Here is a 27698-nt window from a genome sequence, read left to right as displayed (position 1 = left end):
GTAGGAAAGGAACTTACTGAGCCATGAGTGCTCATAGCTTACTTTCCTTGTACCACAGATAAAGGAAAAAGATGGATGAGCTAAAGGAGCAGCAGGAGAGGCAAGGAGATGTGTGTGGCAGTGGCTAGGCAACCAAATAAGAACCTGCTTTAAAAACTTTTAAAGAACTATGCTTTGGTATCATGAATTGTAGTATCGTATGTGTGACTTGATGTTATGTTTCTACTGATTTTGATATCATGTTATTGATGCCATGATAGTGTAGTTCAGATTTGATGAAAAGAAAAACAAAAGAAAAGTTTTTATTAAACTAAGAAAATTATTTTAAGTCTTCCGCTATTTTAAAAAGAAAAATTTGTACATGGAGTATCGTAGCCCCGTCCCTTAGGGTTAGCAGGGAGGGCGGGCGTTACAGGTCGTCTCCCATGCGAGAATTAAAAGTGAGCCCTGTGTAGGACCGTTAGATTCGATAGAGGGGGGGTGAATATCGATTCGAAAATATCGAGTATAAACGCAGCGGAAAAGTAAAATAGACACAATGGTTTTACTTCGTTCGGAGCCTGTGACGACTCCTACTCGAAGGCCCGTGGTCCTTGACAACTTTCGTTGGGCAATCACTAGCAATTCCAAATGATGATTACAAAAGAACCGTACAGAGAATGCTAATGAAAACTGAAAACAAATACCGACAAAAAGGGAAAAGAATGGAGCGTAGTGTCGGAGCTTTGTTGGCGTCGCACTGAACGTCGAGCAGCAAGACCAGCAGTAGAAGAGTTCTCAGCTTAATTGATTGATCCTAAAGCTCCTGCCTGGGGCTTCTTTTATATGCTGTTCCGGGCGCCTGGAATGTGACGTAGCTGCACAAACCATGATGCTCCACGTGGCGACGACTCAGCTGGATAAAATTCGCCTTCCGGGTGCCCGGATCCCCTCCGGGCGCCCGGACCACCTTGTTCCAGAAAACTCCCTTTTCCTGCAAAACAAAGTTAGTCCGAGGCAAATGTATATCCTGTAAAACAGATTATCAGCACAGTTAAAGTTCAACACATAATTAAAAAGAGTGTGACTTAGATTCCGTCTTTCTGAGACCGGAATCTAGTCACGATCTCGACTTAGACATCCGAAATGGATCTAAGCCGGAGCGACGCCTAATGTCCCCTTCCCGGGAACGCGTCCTCACAGTCACTCCCCTCCAGTGACTTACCTTACTCACCTGCCAGACGTCCGGTCAGCCTGTCGACCCGTCTGGACTTCTCGCCAAGCATCCGGTCAGCCCGTCGACCTGCTTGGACTTCTCGCCAAGCGTCCGGTCAGCCCGTCGACCCGCTTGGACTTCTCGCCAGCTATCCGGTCAGCCCGTCGACCTAGCTTGGACTTCTCGCCAGCTATCCGGTCAGCCCGTCGACCTAGCTGGACTTCGTTCCAAACATCCGGTCAGCCCGTTGACCTGTCAGGACTTTTCCTGCACACTTGATCAAAGTGTCAGACAACAACAGAACTAATTTAACCTATTTGTCATTCATCAAAACCTGGGTTAGACCGTTAGTGCTACCCGCACCAACAATCTCCCCCTTTTTGATGGAATGACAACCTGGTTAAGTTAGTGAAAAACATTTGCACGAAACAACATGCATTTATGTGGTTTTAAAGTTAGTTTGTATTTTTTAATTTGATTTAGCTAACTTAACCACCTAACCCTCCCCCTTTGGCATTCATCAAAAATAAGCAAGGGTAAACAATCATAGTGAAGAGTTACTGTAAAAGGTAATCAAATTTTGAAACATATCTAAGTTTGGTTCAAAAGATAAGAGTACAATTTTTAACACCAAGTTAAAAAATAGTCAAGTTGACTCGGGGGAGACAAGTTGAATTTTGAAAAGTATAATTTTAAAGTTAATCAAGTTTAACTTTTCAAGCGTGTAGAAATTTTCAAAACAGGTTTTTCAAATTTACTTTCTATGTTTAAGTAGTATTTACTTTTCAAAAAGGTAAATTTTCAACTTCGATTTTTCAATACAAAGCAAAAATTAAACAAGTAAGAATAATTTTTCAAGAAGTAAAATTTTTGCCAAAATAAATTTTTAAGGCTAATTTGATCAAGGCTAAATTTGGAAATAGTTAACTTTTCAAATGAGGTTTGAAAATTGGGTGGGATTAAACTTTCACATTTTTCAAATACTCAGTTAAATTCAACTTTTGTAAATCAATGTTCAAACATAGGTTAGGTTTTAAAAGGCATTTTTCAAACACACAAAATTTGAGTTAATTCTCCCCCTGAACTTGATACTTAAATTTAACCAGCTGTCTAACCAATTAGGTACTAACTGACTATCAGAAGATAGTAGCTTTCACTTGGTTAGTCAGATTAAGTTGACTTGATTGATCAACTTAATCTGATTAATATCTGAGTTGTATTTAACGTCCAGACTTATGCTGATGCACTGAAATAAGCATCTTAAGTCCAGACAATCGGCCTATGCATCTCACCCCTTTCTATGTTTGTCAAACACAAGCAAGGTAAACCTAAGGTGTTGGTGAGATGCTCAAAAACTAGACCTATGGGTACATGCTTTCTAAGGATTCAAATCTAGTCTAAGGCCAAAACTGTTTTTGAAAGTCTAAAAATGGAAGGTTTTGAAAACAGACAAATATGACTTATAAGTTGAAAGAGTGATTTTTGAAAACAATTTTGAAAATTTTAAATTCCTAGGCGACCGAGATAGAACATAATCAATGTAGGTCTGAAATATACTAGATAAATCCAAAATATTTTACAAGTAGTGTAGCTACAGAAGTAGGTCATAACTAAAGCTACTGAGATGATGAAGGGGGTGGTCCAGATCCCAAGGATCGAAGAAGTGCCATCAGCTCAGTGTGTCGTGTGTCCCCGGCAGCTCGTAACTCGGCAACCTCTCGTCGTATGTCCCGATGAAAATCAGAGTTCTCCTGCTGGAGACTCGCCATAGCTCTCTCTAGTCCGGTCATACGGTCGGCTAGAGTGCAGGGAGCGTGTCGTGGTGCTCGAGCTAGGGGCGGTGGTGGAGCCGGTGCGGCTTCCTCTGGAAATAGTGCGAGCATGAACTCGTCCACCTGTGCGTCTGGATCTGGCTGGTGCTGTGCCCCCCTCCGCCAAAACATAGTCCCGTCATCCCTATCTATCTGGACACCGGCTAGGGAGAAGTTCCGAGCCGCTATAACATCGAACTCGGTCATATGGGCAATGTCTCCTCTAGTGACATCAATGTGCAATGAGGACATATAGGCTGTCAGAATGTGACAAAATGGCATGTGGACTCGTCTATCAGTGACGAATCCAGCCGAGTAAATAATGGTGGAGAAGATATATAGGCTGATGTCAATATCTAACCTATGACTCAGGGTATAGAGTAAGAACGAATGAAATGGGCGCATCACATCGATGTCCCGAGTAGTCAGTGGTAAAATGCAAAGGACTAACACCCTATAAAGAGCGTAGTCCTGTACTCGAAGTTCTACCGACCTAAACTGTGTCACAGTGGGATCTCGCTCTCCTCCAAAAAAATACGAATAAATCGTATCGAGAGTAATATGTGAGTAGGGATCTCCGAATGGTAGATCCCTGGGAGGATAGCACAAAAAGGAACAAGTAGATGGACGTAACTCTAAGAACTCTCGGATAGTAGTAGGGGAAAATATGATATCAATGCTTGCTGCCCTAGTGGTATAGGTGTGTGAGATCTCGGAAAATTTAATTAATAGGGTTATTTGATAAATAGCCTTATAGAATTTTTCCGGAATTTTTAGAAATTTTCTGGGAATTTTACGGAGCTCGTAAGACATGTTTTGAGGGGATCAATTTCGGGTTCGGATTAAACCTGTTTGGGATACCCGTTTAAGTGAGGAAATGTTTTTAATTATAAATTTCCTTTTTCTTTTTCCTCCCCACACGCTGAACCCAACCCGATCCCTCACTTCTTCCCCGACTTCTCCTCCTCCTCCCCGGATCTCCCCTCTGCTCGAAGCCGATCTCGCTTCCTTCTCTGTTCTCTCTCACGGACGATCGGCGCCGACGGGAGCAAGGCTTCAGCTCCGGCGATCACCCTCTGCTGACATCTCTTTCCCCGACCCTTTCCTCTCTCTGTTCCTCGCAAACAACTCGACGCCGACGGGGCTTGCAATCGTCTTCACCGCCTGAGGAGGAGGTCGCCGGAACCTTGCTAGAGGTCGAACAAGGAGGCGGATCCTCCTGATCTCATGTTCTCAGGTCTTCCCCGAGCCTTTCCTTCCCCGATCCTTCTGGGTTTTGCCGATCCTTTCTTCCCCGATTCGATCGCTGGCTTGAAGATGACCTAGGGTTTCGAAGGTAATCTATTAAACCTAGCTGTGGATATTAGAGCTTCGGTTTTCTTCTCTGTTTACCGATCCTCATCTTCTTGGCGGTGGAATTAGGTCACGGATTTGGAGAGGTTGGAATCAGGGAGGTGTTGTTGGATTAGGGGAAGGAATCGGATCAGACTCGTGCTAGGTTTTCCCTTGATCGGATCAGTGGACCTCCACCTCCTTGCTGTTGATTGAGGTCTCGAATTGAAGGTGAGTTCTTGTTGGAATTATGTGTTGCTTGATCAGAGATCATCATTTCATGTTGATATGTGATCTTTGTTTTGATTCCTTCTTGATCCTATTGATTCCAGTGAGGGGAGGTGAGGTTCCATTCTTGCTGTGGAATTGTGTTTGGTTCCGGCAGTAACAATCACCTCAATCCAGCATCAACAGTAGGTTCGATCTGCTCTGTTCTATTTGTGAACTTTCTGATTTCGGCAGTAAACCATCCAGCAACAACAACAACTGGATTTGAGGTAAGGAATAGGATAATTGATCTTGTTGTAGATCATGTTTCGGAGTTGAATTCTAGATGATCTTGTTCTAGATTGGAATTAGGGTTTTACTTAGTGGTTTATGTGGAGGGATTTTGATACATGTTGTAACTAGTTGTTAAATTGCGTAGATGTAATTGTGTAGAATAAATCCAATGAAATGGATAGGGTTAGGGTAATTAACCCTAATCAACTGTTGATTTCTAATCTAATTGGTGGTTAGGGATTAGGTAACTAAACCTAATGACCATTAGATTTAAATTGGTAAGTTGTGATTGATGTGATTAGGGTTTTGCCCTAATTTAGTTTTAGAGATTTTATTTAGCTATTCATTTGATTTAGCTAAATAAAATATATACATTGTTTGTTGACACAGGACTCGATTCGAGACGGGCGTCTCGACTTCGGATTAGGACTGGATTTTACCTTCTCTTTGAGGCGGGTACCCTTTGACTTATCTTTTGATAATGTCTTATGATATGTGTAGCTTATATATACTTACTAGTGGTAGATAGTAGATTATTCTTTCTCTTGGTCTTAGCTAGTTGATACCTATCACATGCTTCATCTGTTAGTTGCGTTACTTCAGGATTGGATATTTTATCTCTTGCCATGTGTATATATGTTCATAGAGATGCATAGCTATAGTGCTCTACTCTACTGGATTAGTTGCTTTACATGTGTGATACATGCTCTTCGATTCATGATACTTACATCCTTGTTATATGTGATGTCTTTGAATTTATGCTGTTTATATCATGGTTACATATATGCGTTTACCTTTTGGGCACACACATATATGGAGGAGGCTATGTTCAGGTATGACATACTGTAGCATCATGCACCATCCTGCATGATTGCATGCTGGGCGATTGACGACTCCATTATTGTTGAGCTCGTCGGCCGGCTACATAGGCCTGCACACAACGTGTTTCACTGCATGGGTAGTGGCACAGCACTCAGGGTGTGTATGGCAGGTTGCTCGGTGGTGCACCGCTGGGGTGCTCATGGGTAGCACGATACAGCGGGGTTGCAGCCGGGATCCCTCCCCGTCATCGCGTACCGGGAGTTGAGAGCATTGCGCTCCCTCACTATGTTTGAGGTAGGAGGATAGGTGTACTCCGACAGCATCCCGTCCACTCGGTCACTCTTCAGGGGCAGTGATGGCAGAGTGCACGGTGTCACAGCCCTACCCACTCGGTCTCACCATTGTGTGTGAGATGGCTGACTGGTTGACAGGGGTGACCATGTCATATTGCATCATATGCACGGATTGCACTCGTTATGATTGATGCATTTTGGTGTTTGAATATGATTGACATGCATACAGGATACATGCTTTTGCTCTGACTATTTTTATCTCTGTATGTTGACAGTCAGTTGCCCAAGCCTCGCAGGTGAGCACAATTTATTTCAGTTATGCATTTTTTATTATTCTTGCTGTAAACTGTATTACATGCTTCTGGTTACTCATTACCGTTTATTCAGCTATGCATACCTGTTATATTGTTAGGAGACTGTACTGTAGGTCCTATGGTTTAGGAGACTGTACCTTAGGATATTACTGGTAGTTATATGTTGCTGTACATATCTATTGGATTACCAGCTGAGTTCTTTGAACTCACCCCGTTGTTACTACTTTTCAGGTTGAGGCCGTCAGGAGAGATCCCAGTCGCTAGCCCCGTTATCGCGAGGATTTTCTTTGTCGGATTATATTTTGCTTTTGCATCTTATATACTTGTATTGTGGGTTTGTATTGTGGACTTCACATTGAACATTCGGGTTTGCTACTTTTGTTTTCCGCTGCGGTTGTATTTTCATTACTTCGTGGATTTGTTTTCTTCGTTGTAGTGGAGTAGGCTGTCTGCATATATCTTCGAGGTTCTATATCGTCTTTCCTTATTGAACTGCGTGGATTGATCATATATTATATCTGTGTGGAAGGTTGATATAAACTGCGTGGCTTGTTCTTTTGTATTGTATTATTCCGGCCGTGTGTGGCCGAGGTATGGAGATGTATGTATACTGAGCTTCATATTGTCCGCCGTGCAGGGGAGATGCTGCCGAAATTTCTTCGGACAGGGACTACCTGGGGCGTGACAAGGTGAGATCGTCTACTTTCACTAGGTTATTGCAAAATTCGGCACACAGACTTATGTTTATTGGACTGGTACATTCGACAAGATTCTTTAAGTTATAGTGGTCTATAACCTCTAAAACGGAGGGACATGACACTAGAAAGAAAGATCTATCTATGCAGGCAGTCCTAATGGCCTTATAGATAGTTGATTCAAACTTAATCCTAAGTTCATCTGTGGGGAACCTAGGGTCTGTACTACCATTGGAGGGTCCAGCACCAGTATTTGTTCGTTTCCTACTGTATATATATAATAAAACATTCTAAGAAACAAAATAAGAGACCAAATTCTAATAAAAAAATTTTTAGGGAGGGGAAGAATTTTTTACCGAGGAGCCATCGACAAATAAAGATCTGACGACCTCGGTTGAATCGCAACAGCGTCTTCACCGCAAGAAAATTTTGATTTAGAGTACTTTCGCACTGAGGTTCGGAGTGAACCTTGGCAAAAGTGAGAATTAGTAGTGCAAGGATTGGGGGCGCCTGCTGCCCCTTATTTATAGGGGACTCCGGGCGCCCGGATCCCTTCCGGGCGCCCGGGGTTGATTTAGGGCAGGGCGCCTGGATCCCCTTCCGGGCGCCCCGGAGGGGAATACCAGGGGCGCCCGCCCCTGGTTTTTTACAGTAATATTTTTTTTTTGTGTGTGCGAGTTTTAGGTTTTGGAGTTAAGTTTTAAAATTTAAATTTTGAATTAATTTAAAAGTTAAAATTAAAAAATTTGAAATTAAGTTTAAAATTTTGAAATTAAATTTTTAAGTTTAAAATTTTGAAATTAATTTTTAAGTTTAAAATTAAAATTTTGAAATTAATTTTTAAGTTAAAATTAAAAAATTTGAAGTTAAATTTTTAAGTTAAAATTAAAAATTTTGAAATTAATTTTTAAGTTAAAATTAAAAATTTTGAAATTAATTTTTAAGTTTAAAATTTAAATTTTGAAATTAATTTTTAAGTTTAAAATTAAAATTTTGAAATTAATTTTTAAGTTAAAATTAAAAATTTTGAAATTAATTTTTAAGTTTAAAAAATTAAAATATAGAAATTAATTTTTAAGTTAAAATTTAAAATTTTGAAATTATTTTTTAAGTTTAAAATTTAAATTTTGAAATTAATTTTTAAGTTTAAAATAAAAATTTTGAAATTAATTTTTAAGTTTAAAATTTAAATTTTGAAATTAATTTTTAAGTTTAAAATTAAAATTTTGAAATTAATTTTTAAGTTTAAAATTTGAAATTAATTTTTAAGTTTAAAATTTAAAATTTGAAATTAATTTTTAAGTTTAAAATTTAAATTTTGAAATTAAGTTTAAAATTAAAATTTTGAAATTAATTTTTAAGTTAAGATTAAAATTTGAAATTAATTTTAAAGTTAAAATTAAAATTTTGAAATTAGTTTTTAAGTTAAAATTTTGAAATTAATTTTTAAGTTTAAAATTTAAATTTTGAAATTGATTTTTAAGTTTAAAATTAAAATTTTGAAATTAATTTTTAAGTTAAAATTAAAATTTTTAAATTAATTTTTAAGTTAAAATTAAAATTTTAATTTTTAAGTTAAAATTAAAATTTTGAAATTAATTTTTAAGTTTAAAATTTGATATTAATTTTTAAGTTTAAAATTTAAATTTTGAAATTAATTTTTAAGTTTAAAATTTGAAATTAATTTTTAAGTTTAAAATTTAAATTTTGAAATTAATTTTTAAGTTTCAAATTTAAATTTTGAAATTAAGTTTAAAATTAAAATTTTGAAATTAATTTTTAAGTTAAGATTAAAATTTGAAATTAATTTTTAAGTTAAAATTAAAATTTTGAAATTAGGTTTAAAATTAAAATTTTGAAATTAATTTTTAAGTTAAGATTAAAATTTGAAATTAATTTTTATGTTAAAATTAAAATTTTGAAATTAGTTTTTAAGTTAAAATTTTGAAATTAATTTTTAAGTTTAAAATTCAAAATTTGAAATTGATTTTTAGGTTTAAAATTAAAATTTTGAAATTAATTTTTAAGTTTAAATTAAAATTTTGAAATTAATTTTTAAGTTAAAATTAAAAATTTGAAATTAATTTTTAAGTTTAAAATTAAAATTTTGAAATTAATTTTTATGTTAAAATTAAAATTTTGAAATTAATTTTTAAGTTTAAATTAAAATTTTAATTTTTAAGTTTAAAATTTAAATTTTGAAATCAATTTTTAAGTTAAAATTAAAATTTTGAAATTAATTTTTAAGTTTAAAATTTGAAATTAATTTTTAAGTTTAAAATTAAAAATTTGAAATTAATTTTTAAGTTTAAAATTAAAATTTTGAAATTAAAATTTAAGCCTTATTCATCTCACCCGATCTATATTATCAATCAGGGAACCCTATGATTTTGTGAGATGAAATTGGTTTGATTACAGAGTTTTGGTTTAACTTGTGTTAGATTCAGACTTAGCTTTGGTTTCCACAAATAGGCATTCTTCGGATAAACTTCTAAGCTTGGTGAGTCACAAGGACATCATTAGAAGTAACCAACCTTTCGAGGTTTTCCGAATAGTCCTATCCACGGAACTTAGTACTAAATCTTGGTGTAACTGGTTAGGATTCGTTTAAGGGTAGCTTCGGTCAGTTCCACTTGGACAAATGCACCAGATCGAAGCCATATCTTTCTAGACATGCGATGCCCAAGTTTCCCTAACGTACTATCATCCAAAAACTTCTCTAGTACCGTGATTCAAGTTAAACTTGGCCTCAAATTCTAATTACCCTGCCGGGTTAGTTAGTTTTGGGTTACCCTGTCGGGTAAGTTAGTTTTGGAGGTGCCAGCTATTCTGGAGCCTCCCCCTGAATTATTTACATTTTGGTTTTAGGTTTGTGTCGATTGTTTTTATAGTTATGGTTAACTTGGTGATAATTTTGTTGATTTTGAAACTATTTAGATTTTGAATTTAATTTAGGTTTGTATTTTGGATTTTGGTTTGGTTTATTCGATTTTATATAATGTATTTTTTCTTTAGGTATATAATATTGATTAAGTCCTACTTGCGCGGTCTGACACGCTTTCGGAACCCAGGCTAGATTGGTTGATTTGTATTGGGTTATTAATGATTTGAAGGTTTTATTTGAATTCGACTTATATCCTAGTCCGGTTTTATTATAACATGCTTTTTGATTATTTAGGATTAAATCTAAATTTTTTGATCTTGTTGTAAATTTTTCTAGCATTTCTTTTAAATTTTTAACATCATTTTTTAATGATAGATTTTCCTCCTCAAGTGTTAGATCTTGAGTTGGATTCGAATTTTTTAATTGTTCCTTGAGGTTTTGATTTTCCTCACAAAGTGATTTGTTTTCATTTTCTACTTTAGTTAATTTACTATTTAAACAGGAGATGATTCTAAAAAAATTTTTGTTTAAATTAAAATATACCTCATTCGAGCCTTCGGAAACGAGTACGGACTCGTGGCTTGTTTCGGGTTCAGACCCGTCTTCATCTTCCGACTCGTCTTCTGTTTCGGCTTCGTGGGCCATCAGTGCGAGGTGGCTCTGATGTTTCTGTTCTTCTTCTTCTGATTCGTCCGAGGAGTCATCCCACGTTGCTTTCAGTGCTTTCTTTTTGGTTGGCTTTGGTTTATCGAACTTCAGTTTTGAGCATTCGTTCTTGTAGTGTCCCTTTTTATTGCAGCCGTAGCAAGTCACGTTCTTTTGTTCTGAGGGAGAGCTGATCTTTTGAAGGTCCTTTTTGCTGAAGCTCCTCTTTCTCCTGGTGAACATTTTTCTTACAAAGTTCACCAGGTGTTCTTCGTCTTCTGAGTCTTGGCCAGATTCTTCTTCAACTTCAGGCTTGCTTTTCTTTTCTTTGGAGGAACCTGCAAATAGAGCTATACTTTTCTCGGCTCCAGCATTAGTTTCTTCGTGTAATTCTAATTCACAGAAAAGCTCATCTAATTTTAAGTTAGAAAGATTCTTAGAAATTTTGTAGGCATCCACTATTGATGCCCACAAACTATTACGTGGAAAGGCGTTTAATGCGTACCTTATTAAGTGTCTGGTCTCCATCTGGTGGCCTATTGCATGAAGCCCGTTGAGGATGTCCTTGATCCTCGCGTGTAGTTAATTCGCTGTTTCTCCTTCCTGCATTTCTATATTAAAAATTTTATTTAAAAGCAGGTCTCGTTTTGTTACCTTAGCGTCGCTCGTTCCCTCGTGCAGTTCGATCAACTTGTCCCATAGCTCTTTAGCGTTTTTGTGTGGACCGACTCTGTTCAGTTCTTCTCTTGTCAATCCGCACTGTAGAGTGTTGATCGCTTTATTTTCTGTTGATGATTTTTTCTTCAGATCTGTTGTCCAGTCTTCAGGATCCACTAGATTCCCGGCGTTGTCCACTGGAATTTTGTAGGGTTTCGTAATGCTCATCCACTGGTCGAAGTCTGTTTTGAGGTAGACCTCCATGCGCTTCTTCCAGTACGGGAAGTCGTCCCCGTTGAAGAGTGGAGGTCGCACTGTGCTAAATCCTTCTTGTTGAGACATTCTGTGCACAAGTAAATAATCGGAAAAAAATATCCCAAGACTTGGTCTTGGATTAGTAGTGCGGGATGAGGAAAATAGTAGAAAAATCTAGATTGATGTTGCAAAAAAAATGATAAACAAGTTTTGAGTGTAAAACTGAAAACAAAAAAATCACCCCCAGTCTGATTGGTGGTTGCACCAAATCAGAGCGGTACTTGCTCTGATACCACTTGTTGGACCGTTAGATTCGATAGAGGGGGGGTGAATATCGATTCGAAAATATCGAGTATAAACGCAGCGGAAAAGTAAAATAGACACAATGGTTTTACTTCGTTCGGAGCCTGTGACGACTCCTACTCGAAGGCCCGTGGTCCTTGACCACTTTCGTTGGGCAATCACTAGCAATTCAAAATGATGATTACAAAAGAACCGTACAGAGAATGCTAATGAAAACTGAAAACAAATACCGACAAAAAGGGAAAAGAACGGAGCGTAGTGTCGGAGCTTTGTTGGCGTCGCCTGAGCGTCGGCGGCAAGACCGGCGATGAAGAGTTCTCGGCAATTAATTGATCCGAAGCTCCTGCACGGGCTTCTTTTATATCTTGTTCGGCGCTGGATTCCTTCCGGCGCACGAATGTGACTGCACAAACCATGATGCTCCACGTGGCGACGACTCGGTTGGATAGAATTCGCCTTGGGCGCCGGACCTCTGGCGCCTGGACCACCTGTTCGAAAACTCCTTTTCCGCAAATCAAAGTTAGTCGAGACAAATGTATATCTGTAAAGCAGTTGTCGGCCGATTAAAGTTCAACACATAATTAAAAAGAGTATGACTTAGATTCCGTCTTTCCGAGACCGGAATCAAGTCACGATCTCGACTTAGACATCCGAAATGGATCTAAGCCGGATCGACGCCTAATGTCCCCTTCCCGGGAATGCGTCCTCACAGTCACTCCCCTCCAGTGACTTACCTTACTCACCTGCCAGACGTCCGGTCAGCCCGTCGACCCGTCTGGACTTCTCGCCAAGCATCCGGTCAGCCCGTCGACCTGCTTGGACTTCTCGCCAAGCGTCCTGTCAGCCCGTCGACCCGCTTGGACTTCTCGCCAGCTATCCGGTCAGCCCGTCGACCTAGCTTGGACTTCTCGCCAGCTATCCGGTCAGCCCGTTGACCTAGCTGGACTTCGTGCAGACATCCGGTCAGCCCGTCGACCTGTCTGGACTTTTCCTGCACACTTGATCAAAGTGTCAGACAACAACAGAACTAACTTAACCTATTTGTCATTCATCAAAACCTGGGTTAGACCATTAGTGCTACCCGCACCAACACCCTGTGCCCATGCCTAACGACCTTTTAGGTCGGTAGCCCCAGACTCTCGCCTCAGTGCGAGTTATAAGTGAGCCCTGTTCTCACGACCAACGACCTTTCAGGTTGGCTCCCATGCGAGAATTAAAAGTGAGCCCTGTGCCCATGCCCAACGACCTTTTAGGTTGGTTGTCCCAGACTCTCGCCTCAGTGCGAGTTATATGTGAGTCCTGTTCTCACGACCAACGACCTTTCAGGTCGGCTCCCATGCGAGAATTAAAAGTGAGCCCTGTGCCCACGCCCAACGACCTTTTAGGTCGGTTGTCCCAGACTCTCGCCTCAGTGCGAGTTATAAGTGAGCTCTGTTCTCACGCCCAACGACCTTTCGGGTCGGCTCCCCTGCGAGAATCAAAAGTGAGCCCGGCGCCCACGCCTAACGACCTTTCAAACTGATATTCCTCACGCTAAGCAGAGCGTCTTCAAATAATCAGGTCAACTACATCTGATCTTGTTTTAGCTCCTTTATGCAAATTGCAAATATGCAGCAAATATGCAAGATACCGAATACGGGAGGTCATCCACCATACCCATAAAGCATCAATATTAATTGCGAAATCAGGTTTTGCCCATTCATTACAGTTTTAATTTTCAAGTATTATACTGGTTTGATTATCCAAAATTCATAAAAATCAGTCATGATGCAACTCTTGTCTCTTACATACGGGCCAGTTTCTAAGAATGCTTGCTAGATGAAAATCGATCAGGAAAGACTATGCAGGAAAAGGACAAATATACAAGTATAGTAGCACAACTCGATAAGTGGGCGATACAGCTGAGGCTACAAGAAGGAACGTCCCGCGGGTCAGGAGCCACTGAGACAACTAAAACCCGGACTAGCTTTAACTCGGGGAAAGGATTGGTTATGGAGTGTGAGCACTGCCGTGTGAAGAAATGTCTGGGGACTCAGAGCCTCTGGGGCGTTGAAAGCTCGGATGACTGCTTGTTGCTGAGCGATCGTGTCTTGCTTGGCGTTAAGGCACGCGCGAAGGAGAGATATCTCCGTCTCGTGCTCTCATTGCAAACGTTCTTGGAGGCTAAGTTGGTGTTGCAGGCTAGACTGGTATTCCTCCTTCATCGCCTTTTCCGCATGCACGCGAGATTTTGCAAGACGATACAGGGCGTCCATATCATGCAGGGCGGCCAGCTGACGGGCCCGATCCCGGGACATACGTTCCAGTTAACGTTCCTTCTCGGCAAGGCATAAGGTGAGTTGATCTCGCCGCATTTGGGAGGAGGGTTGATCAACCTCATCAGAAGAAGGAGAATGCATCGCGTGGGGAAGAAACTGGTGGAACGTGGGTTATCAAAAGAAAGTAGGAAAGCGTGAAAGAAGAAGGATAGAATAAAGAAGTGACTGTAAGGCTCTTTAAAAAGAGGGTGGGTACCCAAGTCAAAGCAACTACATGGGCACGGTACCCCAAGCAACTGGTAGAGCAATTAAGGAGGCATGGTATCCCAGGCGACGAGACACAAAGGTTGGTACGTGAGGCAGGAAGCAGAGGGCGCAGAAGGTATGGTAAGACATAGAGATATGCTGAGGTCACAAAGATATGCTGAGATCTTAGAGATGTGCTGAGGTCTAGTCAGTCAGACTGTCGTCCTCCTTCGACTAGACTTGTGGGGGAGGCTTGTGATACGGCTGGCAATGGAGGGGCCCAAAAGGAAAGGGTGAGAAGGGTCAAGGCCATATAGCAGTCAAAAGTCAAGATGATGTGGCAGTCAATAGTCAGGGTGACTTGGCAGTCAATAGTCAAAGCTGACTAGGCAGTCAAAGTCAAGCCTATGGGGTAGTCAGAGGTTAGGCAGACTTGTCGATCAAGGGGGCAAAGTAGTTGAAAGACAAAGGGAGACGACTGGCGGAACACAGGGTACAGGTCGGGATCGGCAGAGCTGTGTAGAGACAGCTCGATCTACAGGCCTACGGTCGAGGGCCAGGAAATACAAAGTGCAGGGTATAGGTCGGGATCGGCAGAGCTGTTTAAAGGCAGCTCGATCTACAGGCCTACGGTCGAGGGCCAGGAAATACAAAGTGCAGGGTACAGGTCGGGATCGGCAGAGCTGTTTAGAGACAGCTCGATCTACAGGCCTACGGTCGAGGGCCAGGAAATACAAAGTGCAGGGTATAGGTCGGGATCGGCAGAGCTGTTTAAAGGCAGCTCGATCTACAGGCCTACAGTCGAGGGCCAGGGTATACAAGATACAGGGTACAGACCGAGATCGACAGAGCTGTTCAGAGTCAGCCCGACTGGCAGGTGACGCTTAGAGGCTGGATCTGATCGGAGGATGCGAGGCAGATGCAGGCCACAATAGATCGGATGAACTAAGCCGTGCGGAAGTCGGAGAATCACAATTGTCCGTCAAGGGGTAATCATTACATACCAGCGATATGTGCGAAGGCGGAGGTTTCTAAACGAAAAGATGTCCTCATAACCAATAGCAGCCTGACAGATGTCCTTCATTACAAGACAAAACCCATGTGTAAAGGCGGAGGTTCCTAAACAAGAAGATGCTTTCACAACCAATAGCAGCACGACAGGTGTCCGGGACTACACAACAAAGCCCAGCGTCTAACGCTTTCTGACATAGTTGCAGGTTCTAGAAGCGAGGCGGGTGCATAAAAAGGGGGAGGATTCTTCGTATGCGAGGACGCTGTCTCTGGTCACTTTTTTCCACAACTTTTCACTTTCAGTCGTTTTTGCTTCTCTTTGCATTTTTCTGGGGAAAAAGGGCCTGACTTGAGCGTCGGAGAGCCTGACCCGGGGACTTTTTCCCTGGCTTCTGGTCTCTAATGTGTGGGGGGGGAGTGGGGGGGGGGGGGGGAGATCGTCTGAGTGTGTGCAGGGGCTTGCAGCATTGTCAGTCGCCCGTGGGAGTCGGATCACCCACGACTTTCTGTCAACAACCAGGCCGTCGCGACCAGCCTTCGTCCGACTCAGCTTTTGGACAGGATCACTTATCTTGGCCAAAACTTGCAAGACAAATTCCTAGGTTTTTCAAACAACCTTTAAACATAAAAGCATACGAGAGCTACTTGTACTGCAGGTGAGGTAATACTTACATCCTTTCACTAAGAAAAATACCCTAGTTTGAGAAGTTTGCCTAAGAAGAAGATCCCCTTTAGCTTGGTTTCGGCAAATGAAGGAAAATGATTGGGAATTCGGTGGAAGAAGAGAGGAGGAAATAGAGAGAAGACAAAATGAACTTTTCCCTTCCTTTCTCTTATTTATGCCAAAATGAAGGAAGAAGGCAAAACCATCTTCTCATTGGGAAGGAAGAAGGAAACTCAAACTTCTCCTTCTAAGTGAAGGGGCCTTCACCTTAACTACAATCTCCCTTCTTTTCCTAACAGCACACCCCTGCTGGGGCTACTGGTTATCACTTGAAATCACTTACCAAGAGGTTCAAGATTCAAACCTTGGTTATGCATCTTTTTGGTTCTATTTCCTTTTTATTTTTGAAAAATCTACATAAATTCTATTTTAATCATGGAAAAATTCATAAAATTGCTAGGTATCCTATGGGTGTTACAAAGATTAGGTAGATCATTTACATGGAACAATCCTTACAAAGAAACCAAAACTCCTAGTACATTCCCTTTATCGTCACCCTTATTTTTGTTTCTTATTCTTTCATTTCTTGTTTGCATTTTATAGTCATACTTAGCTTTTGAAAACCAATTGAATAGTTGTTTGGCTAATTCGCATTGATACATCTTTAGTGCATATTCCAGTCCCTGTGGATACGATATCTTTTATTATTATTTACGACATTTCCGTACACTTGCGAAATATCAACAAGTTTTTGGTGCCGATGTCGGGGACTGCGCTATAACATTAGAGATTGTCAATTGAGTTAGACTAAACATGACTTACTTTTCTTTTCATTAGCATAGTTGTAACTAATCTTTAGAATTCTGTTTTTATAATTTTTTCTTGTATAACTTTCTACTTCTTGTCAATTCTTTTTGTTGCAATTCTAATTCTGCATTTTTTATTTCTAACATTCTAGTCTAACTTTTTTCTGTTTCTCTTTTGATTTAGATTCTTTCTTCTTTTTTTTTTTAAACATATCTTGCAATATTGTTCTTGTGTATGTGAAGATCAAACGTCGTAAAGGCCTCAAGAATAACAAGAACTTATAAGCACATTAGTTGATTAGCATATGAATTATTCTAGATATTTTTCTTTTTCCTTTTGTCTTTTCTTTCTTGTTTTCATTATTCACTTTCTTGCTTAAAATTTAAATTCTGCATTTTCTTTCTTGCTTTCCATATTGCATTTTATTACTTGTCTTTGCTTCTTTTTATAATTTTTTTCCTTGAATATCCATGAGCACTAACATGTCAAGCAGGCCCATGAGAAATTTTTCTACACCGTTTTTCTGCAAGATTTTTATCTCCCATTGTGCAACCTCAAATTGAAGCAGAAAGTTTCTGTCACGCCCCTAGAGGAGTCTCTACCATACAAAAATATGGCAGTATCTCCCCTGTACCGGTGACAATCTGAAGCATAAATACATACAAAATATACATCAACCACATGCAGCTGTACACAACCACGCAGTTTATATTCAGCCCACTCGGCTGGAATATAATAAAGCACAACCACACAGTTATATATATATACAATGAACAGCCCACTCGATGCATTAAAAATCAACACAGTGGAAAAACGATAACGGAAAGCCCAATACAACACAAATTAACACACTGCTAGCCGGCTAGGCTTTATACAACAACCACAACAACACATCAAATACAACAAATACAAAATACAAATAAAATATATACAAAAGCCGAAACAGTCTTCGAATGTGACATAGGACCCGGCAGACAGGATACTCCAAGCGACACACCAACCATCTACCTGCTACCTGAAAACATAAAGGTACAACTACGGTGGTGAGTATAGGTAACTCAGCGGGTAATAGACAGAATAGTGCATGGTCCATTAATAAACATGGAGATTAAAGTATACAGCCTCAGAGAATAAAGAACATGATCATATTAACATATCCAAGAAACATAACTACCAGTATCAGTCTATCTCACATAGTATAACGGTCATAACTAACATACCAAAAACTGCACATACTACAACTGACAAAATGATAAACATATACCCAATCTGGAAATGACACAGTACAAGGATTAGTAGACTCACCGAATCTGTAACAAACCCACTCATGACACTTGTGCAATATAAATACAACTGCATATACATGTAAAATAAATGACATGTATGCAAAATAACAACCATATGCAACAAACATATCTCAAACAAGTGCAACAACCACAATCACAAGCATCTATTATCTACTAGGCATGTATGCAAATATATCTCCAAAGATGCACCGCGCATCATATGCAAAAATGCGTATGCATGCTCTTATTGGGTTTTTCGGGCCGCGAAAATCGCTTTTTCGCATCGCGGAAACCCCGAAAGCCCCGCCACCGGATCCGTACGAAGAATAAAACTTCGAAAATATTACGAGTACGAGTTTACAAACTCTAGATCTACATTAGAGTATGAGTTTTACCCTTGATGCGTGCCTTTCGCGAATCCCGCTCGTCCAATGGTGCCGGATCTCAAGATTGTCAAAGTAGACAACCATCTAGAAGTATCCACACAAACACAAGAAGGAGATCACCAGACTAAAGTGTGCTAGCACCTTAGTAGGGTTCAGCAAGATGAGGAGAGGGAGAGAAGAATTGGAGTAAGGAAGAAGATGAGAGTTACACTTGCAAAATGAAAACTTATTCATGCAATTTATGTGGCCGGCCACATTAAGAGGTGTTGTAACCTCCATGGAATGTCAAGAGTCACAACTCTTGGTAACTCCCATGAGGTGGCATCCCACTTAAGCAACCATGATGCGTGGAACATCATCATTGTCCCACTCAATGCCAACACACCAATGAGGCGGCATAAAGTCAAGTCAACTTGACTCTTTATCTACCTCTCAAGTCAAGTCAAACTTGACATAATCTCTCTCATGGTTGATCTAATCCAACCATTTAATTCAAGCCAATTTAATATAATGAATCTAATTCATTTAATTAAATTGATTCAATGAGTCATAATCTAAATTAGACTCATTGAACATATGAATTAACTTGAGTCCAACTCAATTAGCCCAATTAGGATTACTCTTAATCCAATTTGATTCATCAAATGAATCTAATCCTCTTGGTTCATCATATGAACCTAATCTCCATCTAATTGTCCTTAGTGTGTGACCCTATAGGTTCTTGTAACGTTGGCAATGCCCCTAAACCCATTTAGGAGCATAAGTAATGAGCGGTATCTAGCAATACATCATTACTACCCAAGTTACAAGAATGTTGAGATGCAACATCACCTTGTGACTACTAATTGTGACTCCTCAAAATATATGACAAGTGTCCTTCTATCCAAGACATCTAGATTGATCAATGTGAGGCATAGACCGTGCCATCTTCTGACCAATTTAAATCTTGATCTCCAAGTAAACTCAATAAATCAAATGAGCACAATATCTCATATTGACTCATTTGGGCATGGCCATGCACTTCGTGGTCTCACTCTATCAAGAATATCGATGTCGCTCCCGTCATATAGGAGGGATAGATCCCATCTACATCACTCACATCCCTCTGCATAATTCGTTACATACCCAGTAATCGCCTTTATAGTCCACCCAGTTACGGGTGACGTTTGACGAAACCAAAGTACATAACTCCTTATGTAGGGACCCATGGTGACTTCAGGTTCAAGGACTAGTAGTCATACTAATAGCCACATGAGAAAGTATATGACACTCATATAACGGTTCCTGATACTTTCTTATGGTGGGCCATTCAGTATACATTCTCCAATGCATACCCATGTGCCAACTTGATATCTCTATATCCATGACTTATGAGATCAAGTCATCGAGTTGACCTACTTGCTAGTCTTATTGCATTAACATTGTCCCTGAATGTTAATACTCGACTAGGAATGATTAAGAGTAGTGTTCCCTATATAATCTGACTATCGGTTCAACTAACCGATTGATATAGGTGAGAACCTTCTACTCAAGGACGCTATTATACTTAGTTTATTTGGCACCAATACAAGTAAGTATAATAACGAAAAACTAATGCCTTTATTTTTATAAGAATATGATACAACAAGTCCATAATACAATCTTCAAATGATTGGTTCTAGGGCTCTAACTATCAATCTCCCACTAGCACTAGTGCCAATCAGTGTAGGCTCTAAGCCCCAATGACCTAGAGTGACCATCATACTTCCTCTGTGGCAAAGCCTTGGTCAAGGGATTTGCGATGTTAGCCTCTGTAGGTACTCTGCATATCTTCACATCTCCTCTTTCGATAATCTCTCGAATGAGATGGAACCGCCGTAGTATGTGTTTGGTCCGCTGGTGTGAGTGAGGTTCCTTCGCCTGTGCTATAGCTCCATTGTTGTCACAATAGAGCTTAATAAGGTCAGCGATACTGGGAACCACCCCATGTTCAGTGATGAACTTGCGAATCCAAACTGCCTCCTTTGCTGCCTCTGATGCAGCAATGTACTCGGCCTCTGTCGTAGAATCAGCTACTGTGTCCTGCTTCGAACTCTTTCCAGCTCACAACACCACCATTTATTCAAAAAACGAACCCTGACTGTGATCGATAATCATCCTGATCGGTCTGCAAGCTGGCATCACTGTAACCCTTTACAGCTAGCTCATCATTGCCTCCATATATCAAGAAATATTCTTTATTCCTTCTTAAGTACTTAAGAATATTCTTGACCGCTATCCAGTGACTTTCACCTGGATCTGACTGGTATCTGCTCATCATGCTCAAAGCAAACGAGACATCAGGTCGAGTACATAGCATGACGTACATGATAGATCCTATGGCTGAGGTATAAGGGATCTGATCCATGCGGTCTCTCTCCTCTCTAGAAGAGGGACCTTGAGTCTTCGAAAGACTCACGCCATGTGACATCGGCAGAAATCCCTTCTTGGAGTTCTGCATGGCAAACCGTAGGAGTACCTTGTCAATATATGTACTCTGACTTAGGTCAAGCAATCTCTTAGATCTATCTCTATAGATCTGTATCCCTAGAATGCGGGATGCCTCACCTAAGTCCTTCATTGAAAAGCAACTCCCTAGCCAGGTCTTGACAGACTGAAACAAAGGGATGTCCTTCCAAATGAGTGGTATATCATCCACATACAATATGAGGAAGACAACTATATCCCCTACAACCTTCTTGTAGACACAAGGCTCTTCATTCTTGATGAAACTAAACTGTTTGATTGCATCATTAAATCGAAGATTCCAACTCCAAGAAGCTTACTTTAGTCCATAATTGGACATATGCATCTTGCATACTCTGCTAGTATGCTGTGGATCTACAAAACCCTCAGGTTGTGTCATGTACACATCCTCGAGCAGGTTTCCATTCAGAAACACGGTTTTGACATCCATCTGCCATATCTCATAGTCATGGTATGCTGCAATAGCAAGCATGATCCGAATAGATTTAAACATCGCTACTGGAGAAAATGTTTCATCATAGTCAATACCATGAATCTGCTTGAAACCTTTAGCTACCAAGCAACCCTTATAGATAAGTCCATCCATGTTAGTCTTTCTCTTAAAGACCCACTTACACCCAATGGGTTTTACCCCTTCAGGTGGATCAACCAAAGTCCATACTTGGTTGGTGTACATAGATTCCATCTCGGATCTTATGGCCTCTAGCCATTTATCGAAATCTGGTCTCATCACAGCTTCCTGATAGGTGGTAGGCTCATCTTCTATGAGCACAACATCATCATGGTCAGACAAGAGAAATGAGTATCTCTCAGGTTGACGACGTACCCTATCAGACTTGCGAAGAGGTATGTCTACTTGAATTGGTTGTTGTTCCTCAACTCTTTGTGGAACAACATCATCCACAACACTTTGTGGTTCCAGTTCAACTTCCATCGAGCCTTCAGTGCTATGGTCCGCATCTTGAACTTCTTCAAGATCAAACGTGCTCCCACTAGTCTTTCTAGAAACAAAGTCCCTTTATAGAAAGACCCTAGTCTTTGCCACAACTACCTTGTGCTGACTGGGAATGTAGAAGTAATATCCCTTAGTTTCCTTGGGATATCCTATAAAGTAGCACTTGTTAGATTTGGGTCCCAATTTGTTTGAGACTTGACGTCTAACGTAAGCCTCACAACCCCAAATCCTCATGAATGACACATGGGCATCTCTCCCAGTCCATATCCCATATGGTGTCTTTATCACGACCTTGGATGGAACTCGGTTGAGTATAAAAGCTGCCGTGTTTAGAGCATAGCCCCAAAGGAATGTCGAAAGATCTGTGTGGCTCATCATAGATCTTACCATATCTAATAGGGTACGATTCCTCCTTTCGGATACACCATTCCACTGTGGTGTTCCAGGAGGAGTGAGTTGGGATAGAATCCCACACTCAGCTATATAGTCACGAAACTCATGGCCAAGGTATTCTCTACCTCGATCTGATCGAAGTATCTTAATACTCTTACCAAGCTGGTTTTGTACTCCATTCTTGAATTCTTTGAACTTTTCAAAGGATTTTGACTTATGTGTCATCAAGTACACATAACCATATCTACTGAAGTTATCAGTAAATGTAATGAAGTACCTATAACCGCCTCTAGCAGCGACATTGAAAGGGCCACATATATCACTATGTATGAGTCCTCACAAATCAGTCGCTCTTTCGCTGTGCCCACTAAAGGGAGTCTTCATCATCTTGCCTAGTAGGCATGACTCGCACGTCTCATAAGATTCAAAATCAAATGAGTCCAGCAAACCATCCTTATGGAGTTGGGATAAGCTCTTGTCATTTATATGACCTAAGCGACAGTGCCAAAGATAGATTTGGTTCAAGTCATTTGACTTGAACCTCTTGGTATTTATGTTATAGATAGAGCTTTCATGATCTAGAATGTAGAGTCTGTTCATTAGAGGTGCACTACAATAGAACATATCTTTCAAATAAACAGAACAACATTTGTCCTTTATAACAAAAGAGAAACCTTTCTTGTCCAAACAAGAAACTAAAATTATGTTCTTAGTTAATGCAGGCACATAACAACAATCATCCAACTCTAATACAAGCCCAGAGGGCAGAGATAGAAAATAAGTCCCTAAGCAACAGCAGCAACCCGTGCTCCATTGCCTAAATGTAGGTCCACCTCGTCTTTCGCCAATGCCCTGCTATTTCTCAGTGCCTGCACATTAGTACAAATGTGAGAAGCACATCCGGTATCTAAAACCCATGATGAAGAAATAGATAGATTGACTTCTATAACATATATACCTGAAGTGCAAGTCTCACTTCGCTTCTTCTTAAGATATTCCAGGTACTCCTTGCAGTTCCTATTCCAGTGCCCGGTCTGACCGCAGTGGAAGCAGGTAGCATCCTTGGCGACCCCTCCTTTAGGCTTCAGTGCCTTGCCTTTGCCCTTGGCTTGGGACTTTCCTTTACCTTTGGGCTTGCCCTTGCCCTTGTGTTTCTGAACCATTAGAACAGAGTGGGTCTTTGCCTTCTTAAGGTTCAGCTCAGCAGTTCTTAACATGATAAGCAGCTCGGGCAGTGGCTTGTCAATTTCGTTCATATTGTAGTTTAGAATAAACTGACTATAGCTATCCGACAATGATTGCAAGATCAGGTCAGTGGCCATCACTTGGCCAACCGGGAATCCCAACCTCTGTAGGTTTTTTATGTACCCAATCATTTTGAGTACATATGGGCCTACGGGAGCCCCATCTGACATCTTGCACTGAAATAATGCCCTTGAGATCTCAAATCTCTCATGCCTCGCTTGTTCTTGATACAGTTGACGAAGATGTTCAACCATATCATAAGCGCCCATCAACTCGTGTTGCTTCTGAAGCTCAGAGTTCATGGTCGCGAGCATTAGACAGGACACATCTAATGCGTCATCTTGATGCTTCTTGTATGCATCTTTGTCAGCTCGCGGGGCATTGGTAGGAGGAGCCTCCGGAATGGGCTGCTCCAGAACGTACAGTTTACGTTCCTGGGTGAGAACTATTCTCAAGTTTCTGTACCAGTCCAGGAAATTTGCTCTGTTGAGCTTGTCCTTCTCAAGAACAGAACGCAGGGAGAAAGTGTTCGTATTCGACGTTATAGTTATCTACAACAGAATAATGCATAAAATAAATATCATATTATTTTAAATCATTTAATTAGGCCTTTAACTAAATGATGCTCCCACTGAATTCTATAATTCATGTGGGACAAGATCCACATCATACTAACCCTTAAGTTAGTTTTGGCTAATACGCCCAAGATTTAGTATGATCAGTAGGTAACGATTTACCAAGTACATCTCTATGCAACTCTTGTTTATAGGATCATTATCCGCAGTTATATTAAAACTTGAGTTAGCTTTGGCTAATACGCCCAAGAATTAATATAAATGTGATTTATGTCCTATCTTTCCAACCATTGGAAGAATGCCTATAGTTGTACTCGATCCAACCGAGTTAACTAGGAATACTCAATCTAATTGAGTTTGTATTCGCCCATGCGTTGATAAGCGAAACCAAGATTGTTCCTCCGTACCCTACCAAGATAATATGTGTTGCTCTGCTTTGGCAGATTCAACAACACATGTGATCGAGGTAGTGATAGGTATCACGGCACGATAGGCATTAGAGTTGACGCGATTTAGATCTAATGAATCTAATGCGTTGATTCATCAAATGAATCTAATCCTCTTGGTTCATCATATGAACCTAATCTCCATCTAATTGTCCTTAGTGTATGACCCTATAGGTTCTTGTAACGTTGGCAATCCCCCTAAACCCATTTAGGAGCAAAAGTAATGAGCGGTATCTAGCAATACATCATTACTTCCCAAGTTACAAGAATGTTGAGATGCAACATCACCTTGTGACTACTAATTGTGACTCCTCACAATATATGACAAGTGTCCTTCTATCCAAGACATCTAGATTGATCAATGTGAGGCATAGATCGTGTCATCCTCTGAACAATCTAAATCTTGATCTCCAAGTAAACTCACTAAATCAAATAAGCTCAATATCTCATATTGACTCATTTGGGCATGGCCATGCACTTCGTGGTCTCACTCTATCAAGAATATCGATGTCGCTCCCATCATATAGGAGGGATAGATCCCATCTACATCACTCACATCCCTCTGCATAATTCATTACATACCCAGTAATCGCCTTTATAGTCCACCCAGTTACGGGTGACGTTTGACGAAACCAAAGTAAATAAGTCCTTATGTAGGGATCTATGGTGACTTCAGGTCTAAGGACTAGTAGTCATACTAATAGCCACATGAGAAAGTAAATGACACTCATATAACGATCCATGATACTTTCTCATGGCGGGCCATTTAGTATACATTCTCCAATGCATACCCATGTGTCAACTTGATATCTCTATATCCATGACTTGTGAGATCAAGTCATCGAGTTGACCTACATGCTAGTCTGATTGCATTAACATTGTCCCTGAATGTTAATACTCGACTAGGAATGATTAAGAGCAGTGTTCCCTATATCATCTCACTATCGGTTTAACTAACCGATTGATATAGGTGAGAACCTTCTACTCAAGGACGCTATTATACTTAGTTTATTTGACACCAATACAAGTAAGTATAATAACCAAAAACAAATGCCTTTATTTATATAATAATATGATACAACAAGTCCATAATACAATCATCAAATGATTGGCTCTATGACTCTAACTAACAGCTCCATGGTCACCACCGCCACCTCTCTAGACACCACGACCCCTGTATAGCCGAGAGGCTTGGGTCCGTGACAAACCGTACTAGCCTCTAGTACATGCACCGCTATAGGCGGCCGAAACGGACGGTTAGCTAAGTAGTTATCTAACTACATATCTAAGGGTCCCTGACCACTCACATCTCTATTCCTCTGACTACTATACCCTCAAGACTCACTACTCCAGAGTGGTCGAAGCTGACAAAACACTAAGCGGCTGAGTATGTGCGACAGGACTAGCTACCACTCTCCATCAGTGGTCGAATGGATAGCTATAAAAGACTGACAACCCTCTCAACTACAAGGGAGAATATAGTCGTCAATATGAAATGAATGATGAATATATATATCATGTTCATCATTCATTGCATATTGACGACTATTAATCATGATACAGACGCCGTCATCATCCATGCAAACTCTAACTCCACCTAAGTGCTCCATAACACGGGTATAATCGTCATGATACCTCCATATATTCCACCAAATATATGTATACAACTACACATGTATAGTCAACCAAAAATCTCCAATAACCCTACTAGACACACATACACAACCCCACATGTACATTGTCATTTTTTTTTCATATCATAATGTTAGTTAGAGCCCTAGTGCCAATCATTTGATGATTGTATGGACTCATTGTATCATATTCTTGTATATTAATAAAGGCATTTGTTTGGTTATTATACTTATTTGTATTAGTGCCAAATAGACTAAGTATAATAGCGTCCTTGAGTAGAAGGTTCATACCTATATCAATCGATTAGTTGAATCGATAGTGAGATGATATAGGGAACACTACTCTAAATCATTCCTAGTCGAGTATTAACATTCAGGGACAATGTTAATGCAATAAGAGTAGCATGTAGGTCAGTTCGATGACTTGATCTCATAAGTCATGGATATAGAGATATCAAGCTGACACATGGGTATACATTGGAGAATGTATACTGAATGACCCGCCATGAGAAAGTATCATGGATCGTTATATGAGTGTCATATACTTTCTCATGTGGCTATTAGTATGACTATTAGTCCTTAGACCTGAAGTCACCATGGATCCCTACATAAGGAGTTATGTACTTTGGTTTCGTCAAACGTCACCCGTAACAAGGTGGACTATAAAGGCGATTATATAGAGGGATGTGAGTGATGTAGATGGGATCTATCCCTCCCATATGACGGGAGCGACATCGGTATTCTTGATAGAGTGAGAGCACTAAGTGCATGGCCATGCCCAAATGAGTCAACATTAGATGTTGAGCTCATTTGATCGAGTGAGTCTACTTGGAGTTCAAGATTTAGATTGATTAGAGGATGACACGGTCTATGCCTCATATTGATCAATCTAGATGTCTAGGATAGAAGGACAATGTCACATATTGTGAGGAGTCACAATTAGTAGTCACAAGGTGATGTCGGATCTCGACATTCTTGTAACTTGGGTAGTAATGATGTGCTGGTAGATACCGCTCATTACTTATGCTCCTAAATGGGTTTAGGGCATTGCCAATGTTACAAGAACCTATAGGGTCACACACTTAGGACAATTAAATGGAGATTAGGTTTATATGATGAACGAAGAGGATTAGATTCATTTGATGAATCAAATTGGATTAAGAGTAATCCTAATTGGGCTAACTTGAGTTTGACTCAAGTTGATTCATGTGTTCAATGAGTCTAATTTAGTTTTTGGCTCATTGAATCAATTTAATTATATGAATTAGATTCATTATATTAAGTGGGCTTGAATCAAATGGTTGGATTCGATCAACCATGGAAGTGATTTGGTCAATTTTGACTTGACTTGAGAGGAAGATTAAAAGTCAAGTTTGACTTGACTTTATGCCACCTCATTGGTGAGTTGGCATTGAAGTGGACCAATGATGTTACTCCACATCATCATGGGTGCCACCTCATGGAAGTTACAAAGCCTTTTTCTTAATAACTTCACATTAATTGCATTTAATGGGTAGTTACACAAAGGAGAAGTGGCCGGCCACTTTTGAAGGTGAATTGAATTTTTCCATTCATTCATTCAA

The 27698-nt window shown here is 40.0% G+C and overlaps 1 long non-coding RNA gene across 2 annotated transcripts; it reads left to right on the top strand.

Moving 5' to 3' along the window:
• The first annotated feature begins 3836 nt into the window (after positions 1-3836).
• LOC122037504 lies at positions 3837-6520 on the top strand. 2 transcript variants are annotated; one of them, XR_006127657.1, is made up of 4 exons: positions 3837-4342; positions 4429-4569; positions 4671-4835; positions 6500-6520. It is a non-coding gene; the product is annotated as an uncharacterized LOC122037504 (long non-coding RNA). The 2 variants fall into 2 exon arrangements; XR_006127656.1 differs by lacking the exon at positions 6500-6520 and having other exon boundaries at positions 3848-4342; positions 4671-4968.
• Positions 6521-27698: the final 21178 nt, after the last annotated feature.

This window comes from Zingiber officinale, unplaced genomic scaffold (assembly GCF_018446385.1).
Source record: "Zingiber officinale cultivar Zhangliang unplaced genomic scaffold, Zo_v1.1 ctg56, whole genome shotgun sequence".
Taxonomy (NCBI): domain Eukaryota; kingdom Viridiplantae; phylum Streptophyta; class Magnoliopsida; order Zingiberales; family Zingiberaceae; genus Zingiber; species Zingiber officinale.
The sequence above is the reverse complement of the archived record's forward strand: the minus strand, read 5'-3'. Positions and strand labels throughout refer to the sequence as shown.